A 13,066-nucleotide genomic window follows, 5' to 3' on the forward strand; every position below is an offset into this window, starting at 1 on the left:
GGAAGTAATTTATGTGAAACAGGGACGTTATTACACACCCCGTCCACACGAGGGTATCGTGATCCCAATGGTTGTTTGCAAAGCATTTTTTGTTGAAAGAAGATGTCTCGAATAAGGAAGTAGTTTATGTAAAACAGGGCCGTCATTACGCACGAGGGAATTTACGCATGCGTATTATCCTGGACTTGCCCCAAATGACGTCGGAGAGAAACCCAGGAAGTAGGAGTCGAATTCCTCGCGCTTTCTTTTGTTCGTAAACGTTTTTTTCGGCTTTTTATCGCATGATCTAAATGGGGGGATTTACAGTAAATACAACCGAGTCACGTTTGATAGATTACACGGACAGTAGTCCGCATCTCATTCTCGGATTTATTTTCCTTCTCTAAACAAGCATGTATAGCAAAGTATTTTTCCTACAATATAACATACTGCCATAAAGGGAGGAAATTGGCATTCTTATACTAGAATGTTTAATATTGGAGGATAACACCTTGCGAAATACATGGTCGTTTAAGTGAAACAGGGCCGTTATTACACACCCCGTCCACACGATGGTATCGTGATCCCAATGGTTGTTTGCAAAGCACTTTTTATTGAAAGAAGATGTCTCGAATGCGGAAGTAAATTTTGTGAAACAGGGCCGTCATTACACACCCCGTCCACACGAGGGTATCGTGATCCCAATGGTTGTTTGCAAAGCACTTTTTATTGAAAGAAGATGTCTCGAATGCGGAAGTAATTTATGTGAAACAGGGCCGTCATTACACACCCCGTCCACACGAGGGTATCGTGATCCCAATGGTTGTTTGCAAAGCATTTTTTGTTGAAAGAAGATGTTTCGACTAAGGAAGTAGTTTATGTAAAACAGGGGCGTCATTACGCACGAGGGAATTTACGCATGCGTATTATCTTGGCCTTGCCCCAAATGACGTCGGAGAGAAACCCAGGAAGTAGGAGTCGAATTCCTCGCGCTTTCTTTTGTTCGTAAACGTTTTTTTCGGCTTTTTATCGCATGATCTAAATGGGGGGATTTACAGTAAATACAACCGAGTCACGTTTGATAGATTACACGGACAGTAGTCCGCATCTCATTCTCGGATTTATTTTCCTTCTCTAAACAAGCATGTATAGCAAAGTATTTTTCCTACAATATAACATACTGCCATAAAGGGAGGAAATTGGCTTTCTTATACTACAATGTTTAATATTGGAGGATAACACCTTGCGAAATACATGGTCGTTTAAGTGAAACAGGGCCGTTATTACACACCCCGTCCACACGATGGTATCGTGATCCCAATGGTTGTTTGCAAAGCACTTTTTATTGAAAGAAGATGTCTCGAATGCGGAAGTAATTTTTGTGAAACAGGGCCGTCATTACACACCCCGTCCACACGAGGGTATCGTGATCCCAATAGTTGTTTGCAAAGCGCTTTTTATTGAAAGAAGATGTCTCGAATGCGGAAGTAATTTATGTGAAACAGGGCCGTCATTACACACCCCGTCCACACGAGGGTACCGTGATCCCAATAGTTGTTTGCAAAGCACTTTTTATTGAAAGAAGATGTCTCGAATGCGGAAGTAATTTATGTAAAACAGTGCCGTCATTACGCACGTGGGAATTTACGCATGTGTATTATCCTGGACTTTCCCCAAATGACGTCAGAGAGAAACCCAGGAAGTGCGAGTCGAATTCCTCGCGCTTTCTTTTTGTTTGTAAACGGTTTTTTCCGGCGTTTTATCGCACGATCTAGATGGGGGATTTACAGTAAATACAACCGAGTCACGTTGGATAGATTACACGAACAGTAGTGCGCAAGAAAGGAGTTTTTTTCGAGTTTTTGGGGCAGACTTGGTGCACCTGGTGCAGGCTGCACAAGGAAAGTCACGAATAAGGTAAGAACTGCTTCAAAATTCTACTACAAGCGCCTCTTGATGAATACTGTGAGTATGAGTAAAACGTGCACTTGTTTTCTGTCGAGCTTGCTCGTCATAACCCAGATCAGATGGAAACATTTTGCCAACCTCCGCAATTTAATGAACCATGTCCCCAATCAATGACCACATGGCTCAAATACTGAGCTTTCTTTTTGAAGAAAGAATTTGTAGTTGTTAATGCTTTTAAAAGATCTAGCAAGAGGACAAGGCTGACTGAAAATAGTCCATTGAACAATGTTGACGTTTGATGAAATTGTCAGATTAACTATTTTTAACGATAATTGTTTTGTAGGCAAGTTTCCTGGGCATGCGCATTGGGGCCGAGGGCGTGTTTTGACACCTGGGGGGAGTGTAGTTTTTTGGGTGGGGTGTGTGCAGATTTCACGAGCATGCGCAGTGGAGCCGAGGGCGTGTTTTGACACCTGGGGGGAGTGTAGTTTTTTGGGTGGGGTGTGTGCAGATTTCACGAGCATGCGCAGTGGAGCCGAGGGCGTGTTTTGACACCTGGGGGGAGTGTTGTTTTGTGGGTGGGATGTGTTCAGATTCTATGGGCATGCGCAGTGGGGCCGAGGGCGTGTTTTGACACTTGGAGGGGTGCGTTTTTGTGCGCGGGTGGGTGCGTCTGGCTCAAAGTCCGCCCACCGACTCTTGGAAGGCTTGGAAGGCAAGGGGATTGCCAGGGTTTGAGTCGACGTTTTGCCTCATTTCAAGACGAAGGGGCGTGACCAACTTAAAAGTGCACGAAATGAAGCCAAACTGCTCGGATCTGAGTTCAAAAGTCTTCCCAATACTCTTGGTAGTCACTTGCCATGCATTCCAAGCCTGAAAATCCAAAAAATTAATTTGACAATATGATGAGGAGCTTCCTTAGCACCTCCCACTGGGTAACATTCTCCTCTTTTCTTGCCCTTCGAAGCTTAGATAAGTTATTGGGATGTAAAATGATGTGCCGTGTTGATCGATTTGGTTCCATATTGCCCATATTGACCCTTTTGTATACTTTTTCCAATTGTTGTTAATATTTGGTGAGCTTTTAGTGCTATAATCATAGTCAGTTGGCTTGAGTAGACAGATTTCATAGGCGCTTCAATGACTGTGACTAAGTGGAGGGGTTACCTCCTTAGACCCTTGGCCCCCAAAACCCCCAATTGTACCTGATACGTGTCCAGAGTTGCTCAAAATATGATGTGCATCTTTTAACAATGTGCACATCCTCTATTTGTGGTCAGTCGAGTCCCATTTGGGGCAAAGTGTGCAAACGGCCAAATTTATAGGGGCCTCGGAGGTCTCTCATTGGAAAAAAAATGTTTTTTTCTAAATGTTTTGTGTTTAAAACATGCCATCTGAGTCAAATTGGATGAGTGCTAACCAAAAATGTCATTTTGTTTGCAGGAGCGGAGGCCCGGAAGATGGAGTTGCTTCCACGTCCATCAACCTGCGCCACACGAGTGTTAACAAAGGTAGGAAATGCTTCGTTGAATGTATATTTGTATTGAAATTAGTTTTTTAGCGTGTTAGTATTTAAGTAGTTCTAATTAGGATCACATTTATTTGACCACCTGTGTAAAACAAGACGGTCTTTTGTAGAGCTAAAAATAATAATGTCAGTTTAGCCTATAAATGTAATTCAAGGTCTTACAGTTCAAAATGCTAATGCTATTTTCAGGCATCATAGTATGTAAGGTTACATATAAATATCGCTAGGCTAATTATGTGACTGCAATGTCATATCAATGCTAGAATGGTCACTGACTGCTCTCTTTGAGGGCATTACAGTTCAAGATGCTAATGCTATTTTTGCGCTTGCATCATCATCATATGTATGGTTACATGTAAATATTGGTAGGCTAATGATTTGTTCATGATGTTAATGCTATTTTTGCGCTTGCATCATTTTATCTAAAGTTACATGTAAATATTGGTAGGCTTATTATTTGTTCATGATGCTAATGGTACTTTTGCGCTCGCATCATCTTATTTAAGGTTACTTATCTCTATCGGTAGACTAATTCTGTGTCTCTATTGTGGTATGAATGCTGGAATGGTCACTTACTGCTCTCGTTGTCGTCTTCTTGACAGGATCGTGGACGTTTTGGACGTACACGGCGCCTACGGATGGGCTAGCGCTGCAGCCCGATGGCTTTTGGACACTGGCGTGACCTGACTGGGTATGTGACGTCTCCCATTTCAGCTTGTGCAGTGGCATCTGATGCCGTCAGAATGTCAAAAAAGCCATTTTTTGCTCACAATATATTGTTGAAATTGAATCAGTCTTTGTCTTTTATTGCTAAATGCATCCTTACTAAGTCAAAAATAGGGTTTTTTCCTTCAAAAAGTGCCTTTTTGGGACATAAAACGGCCACCAAAAAGAGCTCTCTGCAAAAGCGGCCTTAGAAAAGCAGAAAAACTTCCTGACAACGAGACGTGTCACGACTCGGCCAACCAATCAGAGGCCTTAAAAATTGGATTTAGCCACCTCCCCTCTATGCAAATCTATGCAAATTTGGATTTAGCCCCGCCCTGGCCTCGCCCACCGGGACAGCCAATCAGAGCACGGCATTTGGCCGGACACGCCCCCTTTTTCCAAAAATCGGCGTTTTTTGGACCGAAACCCCGCCTCCCGGCCACAAAGCCAGCCTCCTTGACTAAAGCCCACCCACTCCGAGAGAACCAATCAGATGGCAGTATTCGCCTCTCCACTTCCTGATTCTAAACCAATCAGTGAATAGACGCCCCCTCCCAGAGAACCAATCAGGTGGCAGCATTCACCTTCCACTTCCTAATTCTACACCAATCAGTGAATGGACACCGCCCTCCCAGAGAACCAATCAGGTGGTTGCATTCTATTTTCACTTCCTTATTCTAAACCAATCAGTGATCTCAAATTAAGTATTCCACCAATCCTGGGCTAGTCATTTGCATAGCCACACCCCAAAAAAAAACAAAAAAAAATTAAAAAAAAATAAAATAAAAAATAAAATTTTAATAAATTAGTAATAATAATAATAAAAAGTTAGAAGAAAGAAGTTTGTTTTTTGTTCAACTTTATTTGTTTTTCTTTCAGAGTTAGAGTCCAAAGTTTGATGTCTTGAAGTTCTTCTTCAAACCAGTAGGAGTCGGATCGGAACAGAGTGTGGAGACCTAAAGACAAAAAAATGTAAGTTAAGTGCAAGTCAAGTGCAAACAAAGTAAGTAAAGTGCAAGTCTAGTGCAAACCAAGTAAGTACAAGTCTAGTGCAAACCAAGTAAGTAAAGTGAAAGTCTAGTGCAAACCAAGTAAGTAAAGTGAAAGTCTAGTGCAAATCAAGTAAGTGCAAGTCTAGTGCAGACAAGTAAGTAAAGTGCAAGTTGAGTGCAGTAGAGTAAGTTAAAAAGTGCTGTAGGGCAAGAAGTGCAGACAAGCTAGTTAAAGTGCAGACAAGTTAAAGTGCAGTAGGGTAAGAAGTGTAGTAGAGTAAGAAATGCAGTAGAGCAAGATAAAAGTGCAGAAAAGCAAGTCAAGTGCATTCAAAGAATTGTGCAAACGACGATATTACTTACCTTAGGATGATGCGATGTCACTTGTACTTGACTTGAGCAGGAAGGCAGCAACTGTGGAAGAAGTGGACTTCAGCTGTGGAAGAACTTCATTTGATGCGATGTCACATGTTCTTGAGCAGGAGGGCAGCATCTGGACTTCAACTGGATCACTTCAACTGTGGAGGAACTGGACGACTTCAACTGTGGAAGAATTACATTGCAATCCAGACAATTGTCACGAAGGAGTTCACACGGAGGCAAAACATTTTGTCCTTTTATTTTAATTTTCCAGAATGCAGCATTGAAGACAATCAGCTCGTTGTCTCACAGGTGCAGGCAGCAGTTGGGGCGGGGTCAAGGCAGGTCTCCAAAATGGCGTCTTCACTGAAGTGAGTCTGCAAACAAGAAAGTGCGTGAGCATTTAATTCAGTCGTGTTTACCGTCTTAATGGTGCACATTGACTCACTTCTGCAGTACAATCAAGCTTGACGAACACTGATTGTTACCTTGAGCTGCAGCGCCCTCCGGTGGACACGAGGAAACTAGTCAGGAAAAGAGTGTTCAGAAGCGTGGCGTAAAAAAGCGTCAAAGTTGGACAGTGTTCACGTCCACCATTTTGTGTTGCAGTGTGCACTAACCTACTGGACGACGTCGTGGATGAAATCTGACTGCAAGAATTAAAGACAGAAGTCAAAATTGGACATGGTAAGTTATCTCAGGCGTTCTTATCTCAAACTTTGTCACTCCATTTTCAGCTTCTGCAACAGATTAATAGACAGTTACATTTGCACGTGAATCAATTGTTTGCTCGTTTCACCTGTGCTTACCTGCAGGGTCGGACATTTTGGAAGTGACCTGCAAAAGAAAAGGAGAAAGAGTCAAACATTATGGTTTAACAGCCATTGTTCGTGCAAATTGGACCATTTGGCAGAATACTTACCGACTGCAGCCTGTGAAGGAAGAAAGAAGATCCATTAAGTATTTGCGAGCTTGATTTGGAATATTCAAAGTACTTACCAACTGCAGCCTGTGAAGGAAGAAATGGACCATTAAGTATTTTCAAGGTTGATTTGGAATATTTAAAGTACTTACTTGCTTCTTTTTGCACATTTGTGAGCTGTTGAAACAAGAGAAATGTAAGTTAGTCTCAATTAAAAACAGTGAAAAGACTTGGGAATAGTACTTACTTTGGCTTTCCAGTGTGGAGCGACGCGCAGCATTCATTAAATGAAAGAGACCGCCTGCGAAAATGCTTCCTCTTTAAATAGTTTTTCGGAAGTGACGTAATTGCGCTAAAAAAAATAAAAGTTTAAAAAATAATTTGAATGAGTCCTTCAAATTGAAAAGCGAACGGTCGGGACTCGTACCCGGGTCTCCTAAGCCAAAGTCTAATGCTCTACTCATGAGACTAATGAGCAGATGACGTAGAACAATCTCATAGTGTATATGTCCCAGTCTTAGTCACTCACATTCGATAGACTGTCAAAAAAAAGGGTAAATATGACTTCCAATTTTTGAATTTGCAAAGCGTTGGTGGTCTAATGGTTAAAGACACCGACTGCGAATACTTTAGACTCGGGTTCGATCCTCACTCTTGCCTTTACCACTCTAGCATTTAATTCGTGAATGCAGCTGAGAGTGGGAATCGAACCCGGGTCGCCTGCATCGCAGGCAATGACTTATGCCATTCGCCACCTTGGCTGGATTTCCGCCGAAATTTCTCCCGTAGAAGTCCTAAATAATACCCAAAACACTTAGCGCAATTCGATGCAAGCGAAGTCTATGAATGTATACTACAGTGATGCACCGGTAACAAGGAGTTGGTTGGAAAAGAAATTGCAGAGTGTAATGCTTAAAAGTGTCACAAGATGGCAGCCGAACAAGACATGTCCAGTCAGGCACACTCATGGGACAATATGTGAGAGGAGTCCAAGTATACTACATTAATGTATACTAGGAAACAGCATACTTGGTTGGTTGGAAAAGTCATTGCAAATTGCAATGCCCGAAAACCGCCACAAGATGGCAGAAAGTTAGAACATGTCTATTCAGGCACATTCAGGACAATATGTGAGTCCAGGTAGTATTCTACATAAGTACGCAGTTGGTTGGAAAAGACACATTGCCAAGTGCAATGCCCAAAAACCGCCACAGGAGGGCATTAGGTTTAACATGTCTTGTGGAGAATAAAATAGCATGTCTGCATACATGCATACAGTCACAACACAAATTCAAGGAATTAAGAATTGTTATGGTTTGTTACTTTATTGGAGAGGGATCAAGATGAATATTGCACATCATTTATATAAGCAAGATGAGGCTGATGCTGGGGAGCACATTGAAAATAAAGTTCGACCAAATACACAAGTGCCTTGTCTGTCTGCTTTTGTCATGAAATAAACACAAAATAAAGTTGGTGGTCATAACATGGCAAGTGGAAATCAGCCGTCTGCCTGCAGGAACAAGTCCAGTCTGCACCAAGAGAGGAACAAGCATTAAAGATGCACCTGGCTGTGAATACATGGATAAAAGAACAATGATATGAGAACGTGTTCGATCGACCGAACGAACAGTTACGCATTAACAATGACGCTAATATGAAGCGGATGAGTCCACTCACCTCATCTGGCCATGATTCCGACACGCTTAACAGTCGCACCTTCGTATCTTGTTTCTATTGACCGCATAGTACGCTTAAAAAGACTACAGTTATCTAAAATTATGCGCAGGAGACGAATTGTTTTGATCGGCTGCTGGTTTCCACGACTTCCGCATCGGAGGCTCTTCTTCTTTCAATACGAGCGCTTTGCAAACAACCGTTGCAACTACGCTGCCCTCGTGTGGACCGGAGATGTAATGACGGCACTGGTTCTCATAAACGACCATGAATCGACTATGTGTCTTAGGATGTTTTTTAAACAGCACAATGCACCTCTATTGGTGTCAAAGTGGAGGTCCGGGGGCCAAATGTGGCCCGCCACATCATTTTGTGCGGTCCGAGAAAGTTAACCATGAGGATGTTTTAAAAGGCACATGGCACCTCTATTGGTGTCAAAGTGGAGGCCCGGGGGCCAAATGTGGCCCACCGCATCATTTTGTGCGGTCCGAGAAAGTAAACCATCAGGATATTTTAAACAGCACAATGCACCTCTATTGGTGTCAAAGTGGAGGTCCGGGGGCCAAATCTGGCCCGCCGCATCATTGTGTGCGGTCCGAGAAAGATGTTTTTTAAACAGCACAATGGACCTCTATTGGTGTCAAAAAGGAGGCCTACTGCATCATTTTGTGCGGCGGGCCAGATTTGGCCCCCGGGCCTCCACTTTGACACCAATAGAGGTGCATTGTGCCCTTTAAAACATCCTCATGGTTAACTTTCTCGGACCGCAAAAAATGATGCGGCGGGCCACATTTGGCCCCCGGACCTCCACTTTGACACCAATAGAGGTGCATTGTGCCTTTTAAAACATCCTCATGGTTAACTTTCTCGGACCGCAAAAAATGATGCGGCGGGCCAGATTTGGCCCCCGGGCCTCCACTTTGACACCAATAGAGGTGCATTGTGCCTTTTAAAACATCCTCATGGTTAACTTTCTCGGACCGCACACAATGATGCGGTGGGCCACATTTGGCCCCCGGGCCTCCACTTTGACACCAATAGAGGTGCCATGTGCCTTTTAAAACATCCTCATGGTTAACTTTCTCGGACCGCACAAAATGATGTGGCGGGCCACATTTGGCCCCCGGACCTCCACTTTGACACCAATAGAGGTGCATTGTGCTGTTTAAAAAACATCCTAAGACACATAGTCGATTCATGGTCGTTTATGAGAACCAGTGCCGTCATTACATCTCCGGTCCACACGAGGGCAGCGTAGTTGCAACGGTTGTTTGCAAAGCGCTCGTATTGAAAGAAGAAGAGCCTCCGATGCGGAAGTCGTGGAAACCAGCAGCCGATCAAAACAATTCGTCTCCTGCGCATAATTTTAGATAACTGTAGTCTTTTTAAGCGTACTATGCGGTCAATAGAAACAAGATACGAAGGTGCGACTGTTAAGCGTGTCGGAATCATGGCCAGATGAGGTGAGTGGACTCATCCGCTTCATATTAGCGTCATTGTTAATGCGTAACTGTTCGTTCGGTCGATCGAACACGTTCTCATATCATTGTTCTTTTATCCATGTATTCACAGCCAGGTGCATCTTTAATGCTTGTTCCTCTCTTGGTGCAGACTGGACTTGTTCCTGCAGGCAGACGGCTGATTTCCACTTGCCATGTTATGACCACCAACTTTATTTTGTGTTTATTTCATGACAAAAGCAGACAGACAAGGCACTTGTGTATTTGGTCGAACTTTATTTTCAATGTGCTCCCCAGCATCAGCCTCATCTTGCTTATATAAATGATGTGCAATATTCATCTTGATCCCTCTCCAATAAAGTAACAAACCATAACAATTCTTAATTCCTTGAATTTGTGTTGTGACTGTATGCATGTATGCAGACATGCTATTTTATTCTCCACAAGACATGTTAAACCTAATGCCCTCCTGTGGCGGTTTTTGGGCATTGCACTTGGCAATGTGTCTTTTCCAACCAACTGCGTACTTATGTAGAATACTACCTGGACTCACATATTGTCCTGAATGTGCCTGAATAGACATGTTCTAACTTTCTGCCATCTTGTGGCGGTTTTCGGGCATTGCAATTTGCAATGACTTTTCCAACCAACCAAGTATGCTGTTTCCTAGTATACATTAATGTAGTATACTTGGACTCCTCTCACATATTGTCCCATGAGTGTGCCTGACTGGACATGTCTTGTTCGGCTGCCATCTTGTGACACTTTTAAGCATTACACTCTGCAATTTCTTTTCCAACCAACTCCTTGTTACCGGTGCATCACTGTAGTATACATTCATAGACTTCGCTTGCATCGAATTGCGCTAAGTGTTTTGGGTATTATTTAGGACTTCTACGGGAGAAATTTCGGCGGAAATCCAGCCAAGGTGGCGAATGGCATAAGTCATTGCCTGCGATGCAGGCGACCCGGGTTCGATTCCCACTCTCAGCTGCATTCACGAATTAAATGCTAGAGTGGTAAAGGCAAGAGTGAGGATCGAACCCGAGTCTAAAGTATTCGCAGTCGGTGTCTTTAACCATTAGACCACCAACGCTTTGCAAATTCAAAAATTGGAAGTCATATTTACCCTTTTTTTTGACAGTCTATCGAATGTGAGTGACTAAGACTGGGACATATACACTATGAGATTGTTCTACGTCATCTGCTCATTAGTCTCATGAGTAGAGCATTAGACTTTGGCTTAGGAGACCCGGGTACGAGTCCCGACCGTTCGCTTTTCAATTTGAAGGACTCATTCAAATTATTTTTTAAACTTTTATTTTTTTTAGCGCAATTACGTCACTTCCGAAAAACTATTTAAAGAGGAAGCATTTTCGCAGGCGGTCTCTTTCATTTAATGAATGCTGCGCGTCGCTCCACACTGGAAAGCCAAAGTAAGTACTATTCCCAAGTCTTTTCACTGTTTTTAATTGAGACTAACTTACATTTCTCTTGTTTCAACAGCTCACAAATGTGCAAAAAGAAGCAAGTAAGTACTTTAAATATTCCAAATCAACCTTGAAAATACTTAATGGTCCATTTCTTCCTTCACAGGCTGCAGTTGGTAAGTACTTTGAATATTCCAAATCAAGCTCGCAAATACTTAATGGATCTTCTTTCTTCCTTCACAGGCTGCAGTCGGTAAGTATTCTGCCAAATGGTCCAATTTGCACGAACAATGGCTGTTAAACCATAATGTTTGACTCTTTCTCCTTTTCTTTTGCAGGTCACTTCCAAAATGTCCGACCCTGCAGGTAAGCACAGGTGAAACGAGCAAACAATTGATTCACGTGCAAATGTAACTGTCTATTAATCTGTTGCAGAAGCTGAAAATGGAGTGACAAAGTTTGAGATAAGAACGCCTGAGATAACTTACCATGTCCAATTTTGACTTCTGTCTTTAATTCTTGCAGTCAGATTTCATCCACGACGTCGTCCAGTAGGTTAGTGCACACTGCAACACAAAATGGTGGACGTGAACACTGTCCAACTTTGACGCTTTTTTACGCCACGCTTCTGAACACTCTTTTCCTGACTAGTTTCCTCGTGTCCACCGGAGGGCGCTGCAGCTCAAGGTAACAATCAGTGTTCGTCAAGCTTGATTGTACTGCAGAAGTGAGTCAATGTGCACCATTAAGACGGTAAACACGACTGAATTAAATGCTCACGCACTTTCTTGTTTGCAGACTCACTTCAGTGAAGACGCCATTTTGGAGACCTGCCTTGACCCCGCCCCAACTGCTGCCTGCACCTGTGAGACAACGAGCTGATTGTCTTCAATGCTGCATTCTGGAAAATTAAAATAAAAGGACAAAATGTTTTGCCTCCGTGTGAACTCCTTCGTGACAATTGTCTGGATTGCAATGTAATTCTTCCACAGTTGAAGTCGTCCAGTTCCTCCACAGTTGAAGTCCAGATGCTGCCCTCCTGCTCAAGAACATGTGACATCGCATCAAATGAAGTTCTTCCACAGCTGAAGTCCACTTCTTCCACAGTTGCTGCCTTCCTGCTCAAGTCAAGTACAAGTGACATCGCATCATCCTAAGGTAAGTAATATCGTCGTTTGCACAATTCTTTGAATGCACTTGACTTGCTTTTCTGCACTTTTATCTTGCTCTACTGCATTTCTTACTCTACTACACTTCTTACCCTACTGCACTTTAACTTGTCTGCACTTTAACTAGCTTGTCTGCACTTCTTGCCCTACAGCACTTTTTAACTTACTCTACTGCACTCAACTTGCACTTTACTTACTTGTCTGCACTAGACTTGCACTTACTTGATTTGCACTAGACTTTCACTTTACTTACTTGGTTTGCACTAGACTTGCACTTACTTGGTTTGCACTAGACTTGCACTTTACTTACTTTGTTTGCACTTGACTTGCACTTAACTTACATTTTTTTGTCTTTAGGTCTCCACACTCTGTTCCGATCCGACTCCTACTGGTTTGAAGAAGAACTTCAAGACATCAAACTTTGGACTCTAACTCTGAAAGAAAAACAAATAAAGTTGAACAAAAAACAAACTTCTTTCTTCTAACTTTTTATTATTATTATTACTAAATTATTAAAATTTTATTTTTTATTTTATTTTTTTTTAATTTTTTTTTGTTTTTTTTTTGGGGGTGTGGCTATGCAAATGACTAGCCCAGGATTGGTGGAATACTTAATTTGAGGTCACTGATTGGTTTAGAATAAGGAAGTGAAAATAGAATGCAACCACCTGATTGGTTCTCTGGGAGGGCGGTGTCCATTCACTGATTGGTGTAGAATTAGGAAGTGGAAGGTGAATGCTGCCACCTGATTGGTTCTCTGGGAGGGGGCGTCTATTCACTGATTGGTTTAGAATCAGGAAGTGGAGAGGCGAATACTGCCATCTGATTGGTTCTCTCGGAGTGGGTGGGCTTTAGTCAAGGAGGCTGGCTTTGTGGCCGGGAGGCGGGGTTTCGGTCCAAAAAACGCCGATTTTTGGAAAAAGGGGGCGTGTC

At 42.7% G+C, this 13,066-nt stretch overlaps 5 long non-coding RNA genes across 10 annotated transcripts in view; 2 read left to right on the forward strand and 3 right to left on the reverse strand.

Moving 5' to 3' along the window:
* Positions 1-146: 146 nt before the first annotated feature.
* Positions 147-6,626, forward strand: LOC144213903 (uncharacterized). 4 transcript variants are annotated; one of them, XR_013330166.1, is made up of 7 exons: positions 147-1,896; positions 3,331-3,398; positions 4,018-4,106; positions 5,003-5,095; positions 5,519-5,714; positions 5,788-6,162; positions 6,291-6,626. It is a non-coding gene; the product is annotated as an uncharacterized LOC144213903 (long non-coding RNA). The 4 variants fall into 4 exon arrangements; XR_013330168.1 differs by having other exon boundaries at positions 5,598-5,714; XR_013330165.1 differs by having other exon boundaries at positions 5,519-6,162.
* Positions 4,966-6,313, reverse strand: LOC144213904 (uncharacterized). The gene is made up of 5 exons (XR_013330169.1): positions 6,285-6,313; positions 6,096-6,215; positions 5,964-5,999; positions 5,479-5,852; positions 4,966-5,079 (listed from the first exon to the last, which is right to left on the reverse strand). It is a non-coding gene; the product is annotated as an uncharacterized LOC144213904 (long non-coding RNA).
* Positions 6,627-7,703: 1,077 nt separating the features above from the next.
* Positions 7,704-8,239, reverse strand: LOC144213805 (uncharacterized). The gene is made up of 2 exons (XR_013330122.1): positions 8,078-8,239; positions 7,704-7,968 (listed from the first exon to the last, which is right to left on the reverse strand). It is a non-coding gene; the product is annotated as an uncharacterized LOC144213805 (long non-coding RNA).
* Positions 8,240-9,375: 1,136 nt separating this feature from the next.
* Positions 9,376-9,911, forward strand: LOC144213781 (uncharacterized). The gene is made up of 2 exons (XR_013330118.1): positions 9,376-9,537; positions 9,647-9,911. It is a non-coding gene; the product is annotated as an uncharacterized LOC144213781 (long non-coding RNA).
* Positions 9,912-10,988: 1,077 nt separating this feature from the next.
* Positions 10,989-13,066, reverse strand: part of LOC144213197 (uncharacterized) — a 112,600-nt gene continuing 110,522 nt past the window's right edge. For 2 of the 3 annotated variants that reach the window (XR_013329908.1, XR_013329906.1), the window contains exons 4-6: positions 12,475-12,567; positions 11,453-12,082; positions 10,989-11,324 (exon numbers count right to left, since the gene is read on the reverse strand). This is a non-coding gene — a long non-coding RNA (uncharacterized LOC144213197). The remainder of the gene's footprint in view (positions 11,325-11,452; positions 12,083-12,474; positions 12,568-13,066) is intronic. The other variant, XR_013329907.1, reaches the window with a different exon arrangement.

The sequence above is a fragment of the Stigmatopora nigra genome, chromosome 20, assembly GCF_051989575.1.
Source record: "Stigmatopora nigra isolate UIUO_SnigA chromosome 20, RoL_Snig_1.1, whole genome shotgun sequence".
NCBI classification, from domain to species: Eukaryota; Metazoa; Chordata; class Actinopteri; order Syngnathiformes; family Syngnathidae; genus Stigmatopora; species Stigmatopora nigra.